A 21,597-nucleotide genomic window follows, 5' to 3' on the forward strand; every position below is an offset into this window, starting at 1 on the left:
TGATGTATCTTTAATTATCAAAGAAAATATGTATCTAGAATAAACTATCTGTCCCATGTTTCTACAAACTGTCAATTGTGTGCTGAGTCACTGTGTGAATTTTGGTAAAAATCATAGTTCAGATGGCATGATAGTTATGCCATATACATTATTTATAAAATATAAAGAAAATACTCAAAACCATTACATTGCTTTCATAGACCTCTGTAAGACAATGTAATGTCCAAACTTACAATTTAATAGGAATATTCACATAATATTCCTATTATTAAGGAGAAACCACTACCCTTTTTTTTCCTCAAAGTTTCAGCCCAAATTCTCAGTCACTCACCCGCCCGCCATCTTATGAATCCTGTGTTTCCTCTCCGCCTGTGGGCTCCACCAAAGAGGGCTCTATAAAGTAAATGTGGAGATAATTATTGCCAAAAGTGGAAGAATTAAAGATTCTTAGTAGTTCTAGAAAGGCTAACAAAGTCCTTGATTCATTAACCTAGAGAGGAAAAAGCCTAAATCCAAAAATATAGAGTAGGGGTAGATTATACTCTGATTTTAAGATCTCAAAATAGATCTTCGATTCAAAGATCTTTGATTTATGATTCAAAATGTCTGAAACAGAATTTTTCAAAATCCAGCAGAAGGAGTTTAGTATTATTTTGTGGATAAAGATCAAAATTGTATTTCTGCTTTCCAGAACTCACAAAAAAAACCCAAGATATCAATGAAATTGGAGCCAAAAAAAAAATAGATTTGAATAAAAACAAGTTTTACAAACTGTATTTTAAGAGTCACATACATATAAGAATATTAAAGTCCTGTTTTTCTTCTATTGTTAGCTTAGTTAAGCTACATCTATAATCCCGATAATCTAATCCATCCTCTTTTTCTCTCTTGATAAAGAATGTACTTTCACCAGCATGCATGCCATCTTGCTATTCTTCCTACATTTTCTTTTCCAATGTGTTCACATATTCTCCATCAGTATAGCACAAAAATCATCAACTCATTTCTAATTTTCCTCCACTACCTCTTATGCAAAATACCAACTCAAAATGATAATGATAAGCGATTATTAAATAGGTTAAATAAGCACAGTACTGTTTATGTTAGAGATAAAGTACTAAATGCTTTCCATAAATTGGCATAACTACTATATAAGACAGTTATGAACTAAATATCTGTATCTCCCACAAAATTCATGTTGAAGTCCCAGTGTGATGGTACAGGAGGTGAAGTCTTTGGAATGTAATTAGGTTTAGATGAAGTTACAATGATAGGACTGTCATGACAAAAGTTGTGCTCTTATAAGAGATACTAGAGAGCTTATTCTATGTCTCTCTATAAGGTGAGGGCACAACAAGAAGGTGCTGTCTACAAGGAAGACAGCTCTCACCAGAAACCAACTATGCTGACACCTTATATCTGAGACTTCCCAAACTCCAGAACTGTGAAAAATAACTTCCTGTTGTTTAAGCTAACCAACGTATGGTATTTTTGGTATAGTGACCGAAGTAGATTAATTTCCCATTTTATAGAAGAGAAAATTATGGCTTATGTAGGCTAATTATCTTCTCTAGAGTGTACCAGATAACAGGAGTAGATTCAGACTTAAATCTGGCATTTAACCAATACTGTTCCAGTGATAACTCAACATTACTGAATGCCTAATTTGTATTACTGACTGGGCAAGGTACAAGAAGTCAAAATAAAGTTTCCCCTAAAGAAATCATGCATCTGATTATGTATTAGAAACAAACATATAGAATGCCAAAGTATGAATTCCTCAAGATTTGGTACCCAGCAAATGTTTGGTGAAACAAAAAGAAAAACCATCTAACATTAACAATTTGGTAATATAATGAATACATGGGTCAGAATACAACACAGGAGTTTCCAGGAGGAAGGAATTAAGCTGGTGGTGACTAAGACAAGCAACATTTTATAGGTATTTAGAAAGTTAAGAAATACATGAAATGCAATCAGAACAAGTAAAATTACTTACATTCATGGGGAATCTAACATAGACTACTAGTAGAAGTAACATAAAGCAAGCTGTCTCTTCAAAGATGAATGAGTTAGAATTGGTTGTATTGAGAGATAATTCTAGACTGAATGGAATGTATGAACAAAAACATGTAGTATAAAAATGTAGCTAGTTATTCCTTTTTTGATCCTACATTCAATGCTATAACTAACAGCATAAGATATCTTAACAGATTCCCTGCAAATCACCCTACACAGAGCATAAAAATAACCATCCTAAAACATAGATCACACTAATTCTTTATTCAAAAGTATTCAATAGTCCTACTTTGCCTATAAGATAGTTAAAATTCCATAGACTAAAATGTTAGGCCTCTCACAAACTGTCCTGTTCTTTTCCTTTTCTTCCCAATCCATGTTGAGTCACGTCTCCATCTGAACTCTGGCCCATCTTCAGACCCAAGTAAAAGACTTCCTTTGGAAACATTACCTTGCCTATTATTTCACTTATTACATCCTGTCTTATGCTAACTACATTCCTGCATGGCTTTCTCCATTAAAGAGTATAAACTATTTAAGGAATGATCTACAGGCAAAGATATTAAAAAATGAATATAATTCAACATTTTTAATTATAAAGTATAATTTATAAAGTATAAAGTATAAAATATAAAATATAAATATAAAGTATAATTCAACATTTTTATAAGCCACATTATGATTTCCACCAGTTTACATCTACCACCACACAAGTGACCCCCTTTAACCAATTTGTTCACCTATATCCCTTGCCCCTCTGGTATTCACCATTGTGTTCTTATAATCTGAGAGTTTGCTTTACTTTAAGTTTCAAGTATACAGCTTTATATTTCAATATACGCATATACTACCTTATGATCACCATAAACAGGTAGTTTTTGTTAGATGTTTAAAACCAAACCTATTAAAAAGGTACAAAGTAGTTTTTGTTAGATGTTTAAAACCAAACCTATTAAAAGGGTACAAAACCAAACCTATTAAAAAGGTACAAAGGTGCCATCTTACCCTGCTTTCTGAAGTGTTAATTTCTTTTTTCATTCCAGTTCATGTTGATAGAAGCAAATACAATTACAAAATCGTATTTCCTCTACTTGACACAAATAATAAGGTATAACATATTTACACCTTGTTCTTTTCCTTTTTAATTGCAGCCATTTTCCCATGATTTGCAATATAAAAACCATTCCCCCCTACTTTTTTCAACTGCATTTCCACTATATTGCACTATAATAATTTACTTAAACCAATCCACAACTCATGGACATTTGGGGTTTTAAAAAGTATGTATGTAATATGTTGTTTTGGTTGGTATATGTGAAGAAAATGCAGCCTCATACAGATGAGTTTAAAAAAAGGAAGAAAAACATTAATAAGCTCTGCAAATTATTGTGGATAATCTCCAAATCTTTTGCTATTACAAAAGCATGTGTATGAACATCCCTATAGATAGATATGACTGCAAAAGGCATAAATATAACTGAGTGAGCACATCTGAAATTCACATATACATATATGTATAATGATGTATATATATGATATATACACACACATATATGTCATATATATAATCAAATTACCACCAGAGGGATGAAACCAGTGTAGAAACCTCTATCAGCAATGTCTGAGCAGTGACAGTGCCCAGTTACCAGAGCAAGGTCAGAATCCTAGGGAACTCTACCTTTTGAAAACCTAATCTAGGAATAAAAATTTTGCAGAATGAGATAAAGAGATCAAGGGGGAAAACATGGAATTATGGGGTTCGAGAGGGCAAGCAAAAAAAGATGATTGCTTACCAGTGTCAAATGTAACACAGAAGAGATCTAATAAGACAATTAATTATAAAACAAAATAAATATGAGGGCCTCTCTGGGGGTACAAGGGGTTAAGCACCACACTATGAAGCAATCCGCAGCCTCTGCAGCATGTGTTTGATCGTGGGCCAGCCAGGAAGAAACCTACATGGTGCAGCAGACCTCTCCTGTCTTGCCCACTGCTCCCCTCAGCTGTGTATTTCAGTCAGTCTGCCTGTTCTGTTCCCCACTCTGTCTCTGGTAAATCCTCTCACCCCCCGCCCCCACATCTCTGTTCTATACCCAGGCTCTTGTATGCATAAATAAATAAATCTTTAAAAAAGAATGATATTTATGTAAAAACAGAATGGATCAGGATAGTGGCACACAATATATACAGTAAAGAATAAAGATAATTAAGAATAAGAAAAGTTAAGAATAAAAAAAGGATATACTATTCTCCACTAAAGGGAAGCAGAGCTCCCTGGGGAAATAGCTAATTGTAGAGCTAGGAAAGGAGAACTAGATATGAACCTGAAATATTTTATTGGGTTAGAATGTCAAAAAGTCTCCACAAATGATGGGACCATGTCTAAAGAACAGAGCTAGCTTGAAAGGGCTTTCATTGGCCAAATCGAGGATAACTTGAGCATTTCAAAATTAATGGCAGTAAAGATTACAAGCTGCTCAACAAAACAGAATTTGTGAGAAAGAAATTTGTTTTTATAGTAAAAAGTTAACTGAAATAAAAAAAATCTAATAGCAGAATTAGACAGTCACCATGAATCAGTAATAACAGATTCAAACAAGAATAGATGCTGATATTGGTGGACAAAATCTAAGAAGCAGTCAAATGTTCATATACTCACAAAGCATCATCCCACAAGAGTCACAACTGCAAAGGGACAAGCACTAACTTTACAAATAGAAGAAACAGTACAAACCGCTTATAACCAATAATCAAAGCTATCATCACCAAGATTGAGTAAAATCAGCAGTGTCTCCTGATTAAGGGAAATGAGAGAGATGACAACTGAAGTCTGTTATGTTATGACACATCATGGTATTGAATAATGAGATTTGCAAGATAACTCAAGAATTTTTTGGAGAGGGAGTTTATAAAGTTTATTATTGGCCATACCTAAAATATCATTATAAATTTCTTAATTTTGATAACTTCTTTAATTCTGAAAGCTTATGCCTTGTTTTAGGAAACACACTAAAGTACGGAAGTATAAAAATGGCATCATGTCAAATTTACTCTCAAATAAATCAGAAAACTACATTTTAATATAAGCATACTTAAATGTCTGTAAGTATATTTATAACATCTCATGTAAATATAAGTATATATGTGAAGAGGAGGAAGAGAGACAAATCAAGGGGATAGAGAAGCAAAGGAGCAAGAGAAAAAACTGATGACACAAATGTGGAAAAATGTTACATTTGAGGGCTGGGCATGCAGACTTTGTTGTAATTCTCAAAACTTCTGTGTATGACTCAAATTATGCCAAGATAAAACTTCCAGTGGGTCTGCAATTACAAATCATACTGATACTACTCCAGTTTACACTCTCAAAAATTCCACTGAATGAATTCTTCCAGTGAATTCAATATTCAATTCAATGTAAGGCACAAAATTGCATCTGTCTATATATTATACCAGTGTAAAAAATAAACATATTTCAAGGGAAAAAATACACTGTAGGAAATTATACCAAAAAAATGTTTTTCACTGCAAAGTGGGGCATAATTCTAAAAAATTCAAATACAAAGCTACTATCTCTTCTCTCCACACATGCATATTCCAGGGTAACTACTACTAATTATACATCTTTCTAAAATGTTTTTTAATGGATGAATATATGAATATGTATATTTATATTCATTTACTTATATAAACCTGTATAATTTTTTTAAAAACAACAACACAACAAATTATAGAAATTATTCCTTCACTTTATAATTTTACTCAACATTGTACCTGAAACATTCTTTCTTGTTAGCATATAATAAAGCAATCTTTTTTGAATGCTTGCTGAAAATTCCATAGCATATATATACTTATTAAATCACTCCTATTTGAATGGGTACTTAAGGTGGTTTCCATCTTTTTCCATTTCATACATAATTCTATATAAATGGGGAAATACTAGCTTGTTCCACATTTTTCCAATATTTTTTATTTGTTCTTAGCTATTTGTATACCATCTTCTCTCAGACTGTTCATACTCTTTTTTTTATTTTTTAAAAGATTTTTTTACTTTTATTTATACAAGAGCTGGGGTACAGGCCAGAGGCACAGGAGAGTGAGAGAATTCACCAGAGACAGAGTGGGGAGCAGAACAGGCAGATCTACTGGAATGCGCTGCTAAGGGGAGCAGTAGACAAAACAGGAGAGGTATGCTAAGCCATGTGGGTCACCTCCCTGGCTGGGGACTGAATTCAGGCTATAGCAGCGGGCCAGGGACTGAATTCAGGTTATAGTAGCGAGCCACCCGGAAGGCCACCCTGACTGTTCCTATTTTTTGTCCATTTTTCTATTGGGTTATTTATCATTTTCTTAATAATTTATGAAAGTACACTATATAGTTAGAATGGTGATTCTTGTTTTTCCCAATATATGGTAGAAAAACTATGGTGACCTCACCTGAGGGGAGAAATCCTATAATGTGAAAAAATACAGATTTTAAAAAAAAAAATGAAAACATACTAGTTCTACACTATATGTGTGCATTTACACTTAAGGAAATTTTTTAAATATAAATAAATGCATGAGAATTTTGTTTGCTTGAATATTCTAAAACAAAATATTTAACCAAAATATAATGGCTAATAGTAAAATTAAACAATTTATGGCAGAAATAATCAAAAGAAAAGTTACACAAATTGATAAAAACAACCCAGCATCATATTCAGTACATAAGTGAAAAACAAAAACATGAACAAAATAAGAAATTGTAGTACCAAATAAATGCAAGGCAAAATGTACAAGTTCAAGCTCATTAGTAAACGTTTTATTCAATAAATATCCACTACTGAGTGCCTAGCTAGTCCCAGGCATTATTGTGGAAACCTAACAGCTATATCAGCTCGAAATTCTCATATATTGAGCTTATATCTAAATTGTAGAGACAGTCAATAAAAATATAAACAAACAATAAGTCAGATGTTGGCAAATGCAATGAAAAGAAAATATGACATGGTAGAAGAACGAAAAAAAAGGGAATTTTAGATTGGCTTGTCAAAGACTCTGAACACACCTGCCCTGAGAAATAAATAATGAAAACTTCTTTGAAAAGTTAAGGAACTAGGGCCTCCCCGGTGGCGCAGCAGTTGAGTGCTGGGTTGCGAAGCTGCTAGCAGCCTCTGCAGTGCCAGTTCGATCCCCAGCCACCCGCGAGAGTCCCACAGGGCGCGCAGACCTCTCTTGCCACCCACTGCTCCCTTCAGCAGTGTACTTCATCACTCTGCCTGTTCCACTCTCCGCTCTGGCTTTGGTGAATTCTCTCACCCTCCCATGCCTCTGACTGTACCCAATGCTTGCATAAGTAAATAAATCTTTAAAAAAAAAAAAGTTAAGGAACTAGTGTAACAGACAAGTATATAAGGGCTGCCATGAGAACGAACAATTCATTTGAAAATAAAGAATATGTCTATTTAGCTCTTCTGCCCATCTCTGAAGAGGAAATACAAATGGTCAACAGACATATGGAAAAATGTTCAACATCACTTGTAATCAGGGAAATGCAAATCAAAACTACCATGAGATACCATCTTACACCAGTGAGAGTGGCACATATTAAAAAAAACTAGCAACAACAAATGTTGGCGAGGTTGTGGAGAAAAAGGAACTCTCCTGCACTGCTGGTGGGAGTGCAAACTGGTCTAACAACTATGGAGAACTGTGTGGAGATTTCTGGACCTACTAAACATAGAGCTTCCATATGATCCAGCAATTCCACTCCTAGGTATTTGCCCAAAGGACACAGAAACATCAATTCCAAAGAGCACCTGCATCCCTATGTTTATAGCAGCACTATTTACAATAGCTAAGCTTTGGAAACAACCCAAATGCCCAAAAATAGATGACTGGATCAAGATGTGGTACATATACACCATGGAATATTACTCAGCATTCAAAAAAAAATAAACACATGCAATTTGCAGCAACATGGATGGCGCTGGAAGGGATCATCCTCAGCGAAATAAGCCAAAAAGGAAAAGAAAAATACCGGACGGTCTCACTCATAGCAGGAAATCTAGAAAACTTAAATAAGGTACCAGGAAAAAGAATAACTATAAGAAAAAAAAAATCAAAATCAACAAACAACTATGCACCAGAGACACTCTATGGGGGGTGGGGGGTGGGGAAAGGAGGGATTGGGGTCAAAATAAGGGGGTTGTAATTGTATGGGGAATATAACAATAAAATTTTAATAAAAAAATAAGGGGAGTGGGAATTGTATGAGGACTATAACCAAGATGAGAATGCATACATTGTGCAAAAATGAAAAATGATGTAAGAAATATATAATATAAAATTAAAAAAAAAAGAATATGTCTAAACTGTGATGATAGAGGGACTGAGTATATGAGATGACGTTAAAAGGGCAGACAAGAGGAAATCCAGAGGAAAATTCAGGTTTTAAGTTTATATTATCTCAAGAAAAGGAATATAAAAACTATGAAAACAAAATTAGGTCCTAAATTGAGTATTTTAAGAGAAACAAAATTATACTGAATTACAAATATTTCAAGGTTGTCAACCACATCAAAAAATCCTAAATAATACTTCTGATAACAGATTTCCTACCACACTTTTACAATAATTTTTCCTGCATGTATGAACTGTATAGTAGTTGAGTAATTAATTGCCTCTTTATATAATGATTTTGTAGTATCATTTTCCTTTTTTTTTAAACAACATGTGTTACTGTTTTCTTTTTTGTTTGTTTGTTTTAAAGATTTATTTATTTATGTTATATAAGAACCAGGGTACAGGCCAGATGCGTGGGAGAGTGAGAGGATTCACCAGAGACAGAGCGGGGAACCGAATAGGCAGACTGACGAAATACACTGCTGAGGGGAGCAGTGGGCCGGGCATGACAGGAGAGGTCTGCTACGCCATGTGGGACCCTCGCTGGCCGGCTGGGATCCAACCGAGGCTGTGGACAGTTTCACAGAGCAGCACTCAACCGACTGCGCCACCAGGGTAGGCCCTGTAGTATCATTTTCTATAGGAGAAAAGGTTGGTCTTAAATGGAGAGTAGAGGGTGAAAATTTGTTTTTTCAACAAAATTTGATAATTTCACAACTTTCAGCTTTACAACTATTGGTGATCCCACATAAAATTTCAAGTTATCAAATTTGTGGAACATTCTTTCGCATTTTTTTCACATATGAAATTAAAAGAATGTTCAACAAACTTACAAATGGTCAATGTGAGTTTCTCCTGCATTGCCCACACTCCTCTGGTGTCAGCTAGGTGCCACAAGACAAGTGTGGGAATTCTGGCCCTGTACCTTCATATGAGGATGCCAGTTGGGAGGCCTTATTACACTAGATAGGCTGACAATAATTATGCATGAAAGTGACTATAAATTACATAACTGTATCCCATACACCTCTACTTAGCATTACAAAACTGCCTACTTCACCAACATAACCTAAAAGGATGGAAAGTGTGACAGGAGGAAGTTAGAGTGCAAATCAGTGGTCTTAACCAATACAGGTCCAGTTTAGAAAATGGCCTGCAGAATCAGGCCATTACACCTCAATCAGTTTCATGGTAAATCCCCTCTGTCCACGTCATTCTGAGTTTTAAAGTTTATCAAAATAGCAGGATTTTTTTTCCACAGGAGACAATAAACCATATTTTAATCAAGAGATCTGAATATGCTATAGTAAGAGCACCCAGAGAAATGCACTGACCTAATGTTATCCTTTAACCCTTCTCAAAAAAGGGGCATACAAGCAAAAAGTATACCAGAATTACATTTCTATCTTTTGAAAATGTTTTCTTTTTCTCTCCATCTCTGGATTAAAACCTCAGGAGATACAAATCCAGTTTCCCATCATTTCCCCCACAATGACTTTCTACTTCAAAAGAAAAATAATCATTTCTCAATTTACAAGTTTAAAGGGTATAAAGAACTACAGGTGCTTGTTGGTGGGTGTGGTGGTGTGACATACATCTATGAAGGCATGAACCTATTCCCCTATATCACATATAGGGAAAACCAAGATCACCTCAATATAAATAAATAAAATAACATGCCAATAATTCTGAGTATTTGGAATTCTTGTCTAAGAGTATAATGAACATATTTTCTTAATTAGAAAACTCTGGTGGTGGGAAAACTATGGTGACCATACTTGAGGGGAGAAATTCTTCACTGTGAAAAAATAAACAAGGATGTATAAAAATAAAAAAACAAATAAAATAAAAATGTTTTTTTAAAAGCTTTCAGAGAATTTTGTGCAAAATACATTTGTAGCTCAAATATTTTTTCTTCTCAAAACACAGTATAAAAACTGTATTAATGTAGTAAAAAAGTTAGTCTTCAAAATCAGTTTACTCAGTTACTGAGTGTTCTTTCTTCTATTGTTATCTGAGGAATGGAAACACTATTCCCAACTAAGTAGCCCTAGTCCTCACAGCATTGCCTTGGCTCATGAAGACATCTAGTACTCTTGATAAATCACCTTTCTGCTTACATTAGCAAAATTTAATTAGCCACTTAATTTTTTTAAAGATTTATTTATATATGCACACAAAAACTGGGTCAGAGGTGTGGGGGGTGAGAGGATTCACCAGAGACAGAATGGGGAACAGAACAGGCGGATTGACTGAAATACACTGCTAAGGGGAGCAGCTGCAAGTCAGGAGAGATCTGCTGTGCCATATTGGTCACCTCCCTGGCCAGGGTTAGAACTCGTACTGCAGTAGCTGCAGATAGCTTCATAATGTTGAGTCTTAACCCCTTGTGCCACTAGGGAGGCCCCTACTAACTTAATTTGTACAAACAGTTAAGGACTCTGAATCTAAGGGATAATAAGTGTGTAATAAGAAAATAATACCAAACCAATAACCATGATCTCTCCATGGAGGGTAGCAATGGAAAAAATGATTAGAAACTGTTCAACCACAAGTGCTGTAGGGTGATGACATTTCTCAGCCCTTGGAACTCACCTAAGGTCTCCTGTTCAATTCATGCTTTGGGGAAAAGTTCTAGGAGAGGAACTTACAGTTTCTCACCACAGTTATTCCTGCTACTGAAATACTTAAAAAACAGAAGATGCAAAGACAATGCAATTAAAGAATGCAAAAAAGTATGTGTGTGGAAGCCCATATGATAAATGATTTGAGAACACAGTATAATACAACATGCACAGAAGAATATAAAACAAATATAATAATTATTTATTTAGAAGTGGGAGACAGAGAATAGAAGTATTGTATGATTAGGTTAATCTGGAAATGTTGGTCCTAGAATGGCTGATGTGAAAGAACTACCAACCATCACTTCTAAGTCTTTGGAGGTAAATAATAAAGACAATGACAAAAGTAGGTTTATAGTAATGCTGCCCTGCTCTGTACTGCCCCTTATCTGCAGTTTCACTTTCTATGGTTTCTATTACCTCTAGCCAACTGAGCCCAAAAGTATCATAGACAACACTTGAGGCCACATTCACATAACTTTTATTACACTAGAGAATTATAGTAGTTCTATCTTATTAGTTATTGTTGCTAATCTTACTCTGCCTAATATATAAACTAAACTTTATCATAGGTATGTATGTTCAGGAAAAAAACACCATAAATATATAGGGTTCTGTACCATCTGAGCTATCAGGCATCCCCTAGGGGTCTTGGAACACATCCCCCACACAATAAGGGAGACTCTGTACATATTTTAAGTTCAAGTATATTCACCTAAGATAACATTTAAGTGAGAAGTTAAAATAACTGAAAAACGTATGACCTAAAAAAAATTGCTAAAGTTAATAATTTCTCCAAAATCTAGCTTCAGTATATGCAATATTACACAGCCAGGGTTTCAAAAAATCAACTAGATCTATAAGGCTTGTTAAGAAAAACTTATCTCTAGTCCCTTTCCCAACATTTTCCTTTCCTCCAAAATTTACTTTATAGTTAGTTATTCTGGAATTCACCTCCATATCCCTAAGTAATGTAACATATTTCTATTAGTATTCTTAAATGGCCAGTTTGATTATGTAATGATTACCTGCTGATGAAATTTGAAATTTGGTTGTTTCCTGAATCCTGCCACACTCCACACTTACCGCCCCTTTTGCTTCAGTATTTTGGTTAAATCAATATTTAAGGCTTATATCATGACAACTGGGATTTTCAGAGCTCAGCCAAGCAGTAAACAATAATTACCTTTCCCTTCATGCATAACAATTTGTCTTCCTTGGAATTAATAATTGTCTGGTTTCTCATTTACTTAGTTTTCTATATACTTATCCCTATATACTTATCTACTATATATTTATCTTTAATTAATCCCAGACTACCCAGTCTGACCAATCTGCCTTGAAAATATTCATTCATATCAGGTTTCTATCCTTTTCATCTTCTTAAAGAAGTCTCCCTATCTTTTGACTAGGCCCAGTCTGGACTGTTACCCTGGACCAGCTACCTGCACAGTTACCATCCTGGGGTTCCTTTCACCCTCTCCTGAACCTGAAATCTGCTTTAATCTCTCTTAGGTCCTTGTCTTTCTTGATAAGAGTACATTGCTCAGCTTCCTGAGGTTTTGTGAGGAATGAAATTTATGAAACACTGTCTCTCTGAAATTTTTACTGTCAAACTTGATTGATAATTAGATAAGTCTGGATATCATTTTCCTTCAGAATTTTAAAGGTACTGCTGTTCCATAACCTTTCTACTACTACTGTTGGAAAGTCTAAAAGGTACTGACTCCTGATCTTTATATATGAGTCTAGTTCAATTCACAATGATGTGGCTAGATGTGCATCAATGATCAACCATTATACTGTGTACTCAAGGGGCCCTTACAATCTGGGGAAAAAAAAAATCATGTCCTCAGTTCTAGAATACATTCTTCATTTATTTCATTTATTTTATTCCTGTTTCTTCTAATTTCTTTCTTAAAGTCTATAACTAAGATGCAGAAAACTTCTGCACTGGTCTTCTAAATTTTCCTAGTCTTTTCTCCTATATTTTCTTGTTCTTTTACTACCTCCTAAAAGATTTTCCTATTTTCAGCCTCTTCAAAAGTACAGTTCATTCTTCTTTCCAAGTGTCTTTATGAAATACCCAATTTTTAAGAATAAAAGAATTTAGTGTAGTATAATTTTGAGCTCTGGCATAGGTACATTTCTTTATCATTCTCATCATACTATTAATTAAAAAGAATTATGTATGACACAAGAAACTCCTTAAATTATCCAAGTTTAACTTCATTTAATATTCATTAAATAAACACCTATACAACAAAGATGTAAGATATTTTGCTAAAATTTGAGTAATTATTATATGACAAGTATTTCATACCTACATTTTTAGTTAAATCTCACAGATGAAAAGAAAAATAACTGTCCAAGATCACAGAGCTAGAAAGTGCTAGAACCAGAATTAAAGTCCAGGTTTATCTGACATAAGAACACAAGCTCTTAAGCACTTTGTTTAACTGCTTTGTATTCACAAAACCTCTTCTTCCTCAGCATTTTCCCAGTCCCCCTTATAAGCAAATATGGTCATTTGCTGAGTTCCTGTTAATGAAGTATGAAAGTAAAGGATGTCAAAAAAAAAAAAAAGTAAAGGATGTCATTTTCAAGTCTGAGCCACTAAAAACCACCCCCAGATAATCATCCCATGTTTTTTTGTCCCCTTTAGGCTCCATGCAGATGAGGAGTACATGTTTTAGATTTTACAAACAAGAAACAAAATTCAAATTAAATTAATCCACTGAGAGTTGCAGGTTTATCTGTTATAACTCTCACACTCTATATACCACATGGCCTCTGGAAACCTCAAAGTTTAGAGGAGGCAAGCCAGGTATATTAACATATATCAGTAACTCATCAGAACACGACCAAAACAGTGGAATAAAGTTATTTTTAAAGATTAATATGATCAGAAAAACAATAACACTATCAGCTATAGAGATCATATAGGTATCAGTATTTTTTTTTTAAGATTTATTTATTTATTTATACAAGCACTGGGTACAGTCAGAAGTGCGGGAGGGTGAGAGAATTCACCAGAGCCAGAGAGGGGAGCAGAGCAGGCAGAAGGGCCAAAGTACACTGCTGAAGGGAGCAGCGGGCGGCAGGAGAGGTCTGTGCGCCATGTGGGACCCTCCTCAGGTGCCGGGGAGCAGCTGGGAATTGAACCTGCACTGCAGAAGCTGCGGGCAGCTTCGCAACCCAGTGCTCAACCGCTGCGCCTCCGGGGAGGCCCCAGTATTTTTTTCTTGATGGATAAGATTTAGGTAATTAAATGTGGCTGAAAAGGGCATTTCCTATAGAAGGAATAACATGCCATCAGATAGAAGGTGTAAAAGGAGGCATTTCCTGGGAAATGGTGAGCAGTAGTATTAATGGTAGGAATGTATAATATAAATCAAAAAGTAGTGAGGTTTAGGCTGGAATAAGCAGACTGGTTGGTGTCAAACAATAGCACAAGGTTAAGACAGACATCTGGACCACTGTCCCAGACAACAGCTAGCTACTGAGCATTTAGAGACGAAATCTACTATAAACCACACAGTGCAGCATAAACAAAATGGTATAGGGTTGAAAAGAACAGGGAATGCTTGGAAGTACATTTGCATATCCACCGCACCTAACATAGAAGGAAACACAGAAAAACAATGTATTCTGAAACAATCATTTAGGTCATTTTCCAAAAGCTATTCTAAAAAGCCAAGGAACATTCTAGGTATTCTATAAAAGTTTTTTCTATATATACCTCATAAAATCTCTACAATAAGTTCATTAGGTTAGTAAAGCTATTATTCCAACACCACTGGCTATAGCATATTTCTCTTTGCTACCAAAACTATGTCTATCCTCAAAATGCAACACACCTGAAGACACTTCTGACTTATATTACTCAAACCAGAACATAAAATGACTTTGTAAACACTATAAAATACTGTATGGCAGAACATTACTATTCAAATATTCAGCCCATTATAGTGGAACACTGGATGAAAAGCATTAAGTTTTGTGTTAATTATAAGAATTAAAATAGGTGAAATGAAGGTTATGGTGAAGAAATCTATTTTCTCCTCTTGTAAACAATTCAGGTGAACCTAAATAAAAGGGAGTCACTTATTCCAGTTCCCTGCCCTCAATAGGGAGAAGAGGAAGAAAAACATTCTGCCACTGGGTGGGGGAAAGAACAAACTGTGCCCCTCCAGGCGTCACTTAGTAGCTTTGGACCAAATGAATCAACATGTTTATCTGCTACTACAGCTGAGCTCATTTTAAAGTGTTATGCACTTGAAAGGAAACAAACTTTCTAAAACCAGAACAAGTAAAAATTATAAAGTTTTTGATTTTTGTTTTAGCAAATTTAGTTAAGTTCTTTATGAAGATCAAAAATAAAAGGATAAATCTTTCATTGTACCAAAATGTTTATTCCAGGTGAAGATGATTTAAGGAAACTTGGACTCTAAAACATTTGATCTAAGTAAGGGTCAAGGACAGTCTGACTTCTTAGTTCTGCCAGCAGTATTTAAAAGTTGCTTCCTGGACTAGGGAATGTTCACTGTTCTTACACAAACAATAATAAAAGTCATCTTATACAACCACCTTGATATTCTTTCCTTTCCTTTTTAATAAACTGTTTGGTAATAGTAAAGACTAGTTATAAATTCTAGTAAGAACTTTGAGCTTTTAATTATTCATTCAATATCTTTACTAAGTAGTATCAGTTTATTCATTTATTTAAAAAATATGCCTTGAGTGTCATTCTTCTGCCAAACATTATAGCTGGAAATCAGCAAGGGATATAATCATTGCCCACCAAGAATTTTAAATCTAGCTGAGAAAATACTGGGAAATTATATAATATATATGTGTGTGTGTGTGTGTATGTGTGTGTAATATATGTATTATTTATATACATAAATAACCCAGACTATTAAAAGTGAAAAGTACCCTGTAAACAAATTAACATGATTTGACTGAGGGATCTGAGGATTCCTTTAGTAGTATCAACTGAACTGAGATAAACATAACAAACATGATTTAAACACACACACACACACGGAATAAGAATGTCCCCAATTATTGGGAAGAAAAGGACTTGTAAGAGCAATGATAAAAAACTCACATGACTGAAAATAATGGTGACAGTTTCACGTAATCAGCACCAAGACATCACTTTCCTTTATAAGGAAGAAAAGCAATGGCTACTCCTGGTATACTTCCACTCAAAAACAGATTTCTATCTAGAACTATTTTCCAAAGAAAAAGCCAAACATCAACTATTGGTCTAGTAATATCTAATCACCTCAAGTCATCCAAACACATTAAACAGAGTGAATGATAACTGTATTCCCAAGCTTCAATATTCCATAAATTTCAGGTTGCCAAAAAAAAGTCTCTGCCTTCACAGATCACAAGATCATATATTAGAAGAGAAACAAACTTTTAGAAATTACCTTGCAGTAAAACTCTTTCATTTTTCAAATCAGTAGACTCAAGGTGAGGAAATGACATATTCCGCATTATTCATCACTAATAGTAACATACAAGACTAACTAGACCCTGGATCTCCTGAGTCCTGTTCCTATGCTCTGGAATTGCAATAGCAAAAATACCGAATGGCAAGGAATACATATCAAGTGCGACAAATAAATCAGGCAAAATGTTACAACATATGAATTCCATTTCAAAATTTGATATACCTTCAATTCATCTGCATTTGCCTTAAACCCTGGATGGGAGGTGGGAAGGGGATGTTTCCACCTACCACATAAAACAAAAGAGCCAAAACGAAGGTGACTAACATGCTGACACAGTAGGGTCCAAGAGCTATGTTGAGCATTTTGCCTTATTTTAATTTCACTTAATCATCACAACTAACCTCTGAGTTAGATATTATTAGTTTCATTTTACTTAGAAACGAGTAATTTATCCAAGGCTAAACAGTTGGAAAAAGGCAGAGGGGGGGCCAACCCGGTGGCGCAATGGGTTGAACACCACCCTGTGAAGCTGTCTCACTGCCTCTGCAGTGCAGGTTTGATCCTGGCGGCCAGGGAGATTCCCACATGGCGAAGTCGACCTCTCCTGCCTCGCCCACTGTTCCCTTCAGCAGTGTATTTTGTCAGTCTGCCTGTTCTGCTCCCCACTCTGTCTCTGGTGAATTCTCTCATCCCCCGTGCCTCCGACTGTACCCCAGTTCTTGTATAAATACATCTTTAAAAAAAGAAAAATGGCAGAGGTATAATGTAGGTATGATTTGATTTCAAGTCTGCTGGATTCCAAATCTAATATAGTCACTTTACTACAAAACAGGTATTACTGTCATAGGAAAATACTACAAAAGGCAATTAGATCTGAGAACTCAATCATGCTCATTTATTGCTGAGGAAAGGTTTTCTAAAGTTTGGTCTACGAATTAATAACTACTTATTTTATTACTTCCAAAAGAAGTAGCAATTTATAAACTGTTTTATAAACAAAATTTAGAATACACTTTTAAATATTGCTTATATTTTCTTTCAAGCATCTTTTTCAACCCCATTGTCACTGCCATCCACAAAAGCATTAGTTATCCACTCTATGTAACAACTGTTGGCATATTAACAATAAGGAAAAATGGTTTAATGCATGACCACTTAAGAGAAACATAAGAAAAAAGAACTACTGTACTTTTTAATAATTATGCTTTCTCCAGTGGTGGATAGTTCATTAACAGCTTCATGTGGAAGAGAGTATACTGCCCAAAATTTAAGAACTAGTAGTCCAAATTTATAGCAAAGCACTTGATAATTAAAGAAATATCCGTTTTTGATAGTGCAACTACCCATTCCATAGGACTATCTGCTTTTTCAGTTCTGATAAATCAGTTACCACTCATGCATCAATTTTTCAATCTGCAATGTTTAGGTGTTTTCTGTCTGCCCTCAATCTCTTTGCCTTCAGGATTTATGCTTTTACTATCATTTATGATTTCACTATCATTTTGTAGGAAAAAAATTATACATCTTCTCTAATAATATTATCAGAGGATACCTTTTTTTTTTTACATATTCTTTTGATACATAAGGTTTCTGTTTTCTTCCAGTACTCCAAGGAATGATGAGTATTCCCTCATCTTTATTTCTATTTGCTTATTTAAAAATGGTTTTGGTCACACAGGTGGGGAGAGGGTAGGGTCAAAACAAGGGGGGGTGGGAATTGTATGGGGACTATAACCAAGATGAAAATGCACACATTGTGCAAAAATGAAAAATGATGTAAAAAAATATATAAAATACAATTTAAAAAAATGGTCTTCATTTTTAAGAATGAGGTTCTGAAAAGAACTCATTAAAATTCTTTTTAGAGGAACAGAGCTTCTCAACTGGTAGAATTCAGTTACAGTGTTGTGGTAGTGAGCTTATCAGTACCTTAAAGATAATTCAGTTTTCTGCACATAAGCAGAACAAGCATGACTAGAGTTCAGAAACGACAATTGAAGACATGCTAGTAGATTCAAAGTTCAGATGTAGATTTCCCTTAATCTCCTTGTTGGAAATCAGTCAGTCATCTACTGCCTCTGTTTTCAAAGCAGACACTTCTTTAATTTTGTAATGAATAAACCTTATCCATCCTGACCCTTTCTTTGGTTTCTCTATATTCCACATATAAGTGAAACTACCTGATATGTTGCTGCAAATGGCATGAGTCTGTACTTTTTGATCACTGAATAATACACACACACACACTGTGTATATATACCACATCTTCTTGATCCATTTATCTGCTTTGGAACATTTGGGTTGTTTCTTACTTATTGTTGTATCTTACTTATTGTAAATAGGTAATAAACATAAATAGGCAATAAACGTAAGAGTTCAGGTTTCCTTCGGAATTAGTGTTTTAAGTGTTCTTTGGGTAGATTCCTAGGAGTGGAACTGCTAGGTCATATGGAAGCCCCATTTTTAGTAGTTTGAGGAACCTCCACACAGCTTTCCATAGAGACTGGACCAGTTTACATTCTCACCAGCAGTGTAAGGAGAGTTTGTTTGTTGTTTGTTTGTTTGTTTTTTCCACATCCTTGCCAGCATTTGTTTCCAGTTTTTTTAATATGGGCCATTCTCACCAGTGTGAGGTGCTATCTTCTCATGTATGTTTTGACACATAAAGCAGAAGGGAGAGGAGTCAAAATAGGGCAGGGAAGAGCACAAGTGACTATGGTGATGGATCACATGTGCTATCGTGGTGGGATAACTACAGGGACTACAATGGAGGGTAGAAATCAAATTCTGTACAAAAATGAACTAAGATATAAGAAAATCAATTTAATTTGGAAAAAAGAATAAACTTTACTTCGGAGACTGGGGATTGATGGTGTAAGGGGTCTACAAGGACACACAGGAAGACAATCTAAGGATTTCACTTTCGGGTGTACAGGTATTCCAACTAACTCCGATTTTTAGCTTCCCTCTTGGGAGCTTCAGAAAGCATCATTCTTCAAAAAATTAACAGCACTGGATTTCTTGTGGCTAAATGTGTTTTGATGATCATGAAGGAAAGTACTCCTAGAATATAAAAATAACAATAGTAGCTAATGCATATGGAAAATACTACACCAAAAGTCTTACAAACATTTCCTTAGGTCTTTGCAACAATTTAAGAGATACCGGGTTTGATTATGGGAATCTTTGTAGATCCATAGCCAGAACTTATGTCCAAATGTCTAGTGGGGATTTTCTTTATGTGAAAGTTTATAAACTGTTTTGCTTACATAATTTACCTTTTGTCAGGTATATTCCAATACAATCCACTACTGAGCTTTATTACTAGCAAGGTAGCTCATCATAAAGTGCTCAAACCCATACAAAAGCTCCATATGAACTCTACACAACATGATCTCAAAGGGAAGCATGTCACAGGCATAATATTGCTGTGACAGAAGTCACATTTTTAACTATAATCTGTAATTAATAGTAATCATCTTAGCTAGAATTTAAGAGAAAAGATAAAAGAAGTAAATACTACATTGCAAAAATAATTTCAAATGTCAAATATTGGAGCTAAAAGGACCTTCACAAATACTAATCAAAGTAAAATTTCATTGAGTACAAATCAAATGCATTTCTATTATTAGACTTTAGAGCAGATTATTCTTAGTACTGCCATTCTTTACATGAAGAGACAAGATATAGCAATTTGCCCATGTTCACATAAGAGGTGAGTAGTCAGAATTTAAACACATATCTGTCTTAACACTAAAACTAAAATCATTAATTTTCTTTATGGTATACTAAGATTCCTCTTATTTTATATTTTTCTGTAACCCAAATTACTTTCTTAGGAACATTTAGAGCTAGAAATTCAAAGCTAGATAAGATCTCAAATCCACTTATTTATGTTATAGGCCCAGTAATAAACACACAGTTGGCTATGGAATGTTAAAATTAAAACAGAGAATTTCTACTAGATTCACATCTAATTCTTTTCAGCATCATAAAAGATAATGTTTATCAATAAGAATTATAATAGCTACCATTTGTCAAGCACCTACTATGACCCTATCACAATTCTGAGAACTATTTAAGATCTTATCTTGAATCTTCCCAACAATCTTAAAAGTATGTATACATTTGACTCCAAAGCCAGCTACATTTTCTCTTCCATCATACTGCTTTATTAATACTAATCAGAAACCCAGATTTGTGTTGGTGTGTATATGTGTGTGTGTTCTTTCTGCTTGTTTTTGCTTCTACTGAAACTGACCCATGTACAAATTTGTGAAGATCTAAAAACATTGTGATGTCACATGAAAATCACATATCATATAAAAGTGATGTCGCTTATTTAAAAAAGGCTTTTACAAAATCTTTATGAAATTGTAGACTTAAAAAGCTGTTGACTTATTTATTAGCAATCAAAGGGTGATTCTGCCCTCAGGAATTTGATTTCAACACAAGGCTCTCATTAGACTACTACTATGTTTGTTATGAAACAACTATACATATGCACACATACATACATATACACATATATAAGACTGAAAGAAAGTATGCCAAAACTTTAGAGTCACCACTCCTTCAATACATAATCATGGTATACTCAGTCGCAAAATGATTGCATAACCCAGGTTCTACATTACCAGAGTATGTATGCCCCTGGCCTTAGTGATAATTAGACATGGATAAATGATACAAACAGAATCTACTTGGATATTTACTATAGAGCTGGTGGGAAAGAATCTCCCTTCTTTTTGGATAGTGAGTCGTCATGTCCAGGAGCTACCAGAAGCCACATGCCAACTACAGAGAAGAAGCCTGCTTGAAAATGAGATCATCAATGAAGGAAACAGCAAAATGAAGCAGAAGAGAGAAATGCTTGATATCATCAACAGAATTTCTGCATTCAGGCATACCTGAAATCAGTCCAGCTTGGATTCCCCATTTTTTTATAATCTAATAAATCCAACCCTTCTTTCAATTTTTTCTTCATTGTTTAAGTTTGTGTTGGGTTCTCATTGCTTGAAATTGTAAAAGTCCTCAAAACAAAGGGTCAGACAAAACCAAACCCTTGACATCTGACTGAAAACTGAGGCAACCAT

General features: G+C 34.7%; 1 protein-coding gene across 6 annotated transcripts in view; it reads right to left on the reverse strand.

Annotated features, from left to right (window-relative positions):
• Window positions 1-21,597, reverse strand: part of AKT3 (AKT serine/threonine kinase 3) — a 330,364-nt gene that overhangs the window by 276,394 nt on the left and 32,373 nt on the right. The window contains exon 2 of one of the 6 annotated variants that reach the window (XM_054694944.1): window positions 332-393. The exons of the other annotated variants lie outside the window; for them this stretch is intronic. The gene's annotated coding sequence lies outside the window, so the exon portion shown is untranslated. The remainder of the gene's footprint in view (window positions 1-331; window positions 394-21,597) is intronic. 6 annotated transcript variants of the gene reach the window in all.

Source organism: Talpa occidentalis, unplaced genomic scaffold (genome assembly GCF_014898055.3).
Source record: "Talpa occidentalis isolate TD23 unplaced genomic scaffold, MPIMG_talOcc4v2.1 talOcc4.14, whole genome shotgun sequence".
NCBI classification, from domain to species: domain Eukaryota; kingdom Metazoa; phylum Chordata; class Mammalia; order Eulipotyphla; family Talpidae; genus Talpa; species Talpa occidentalis.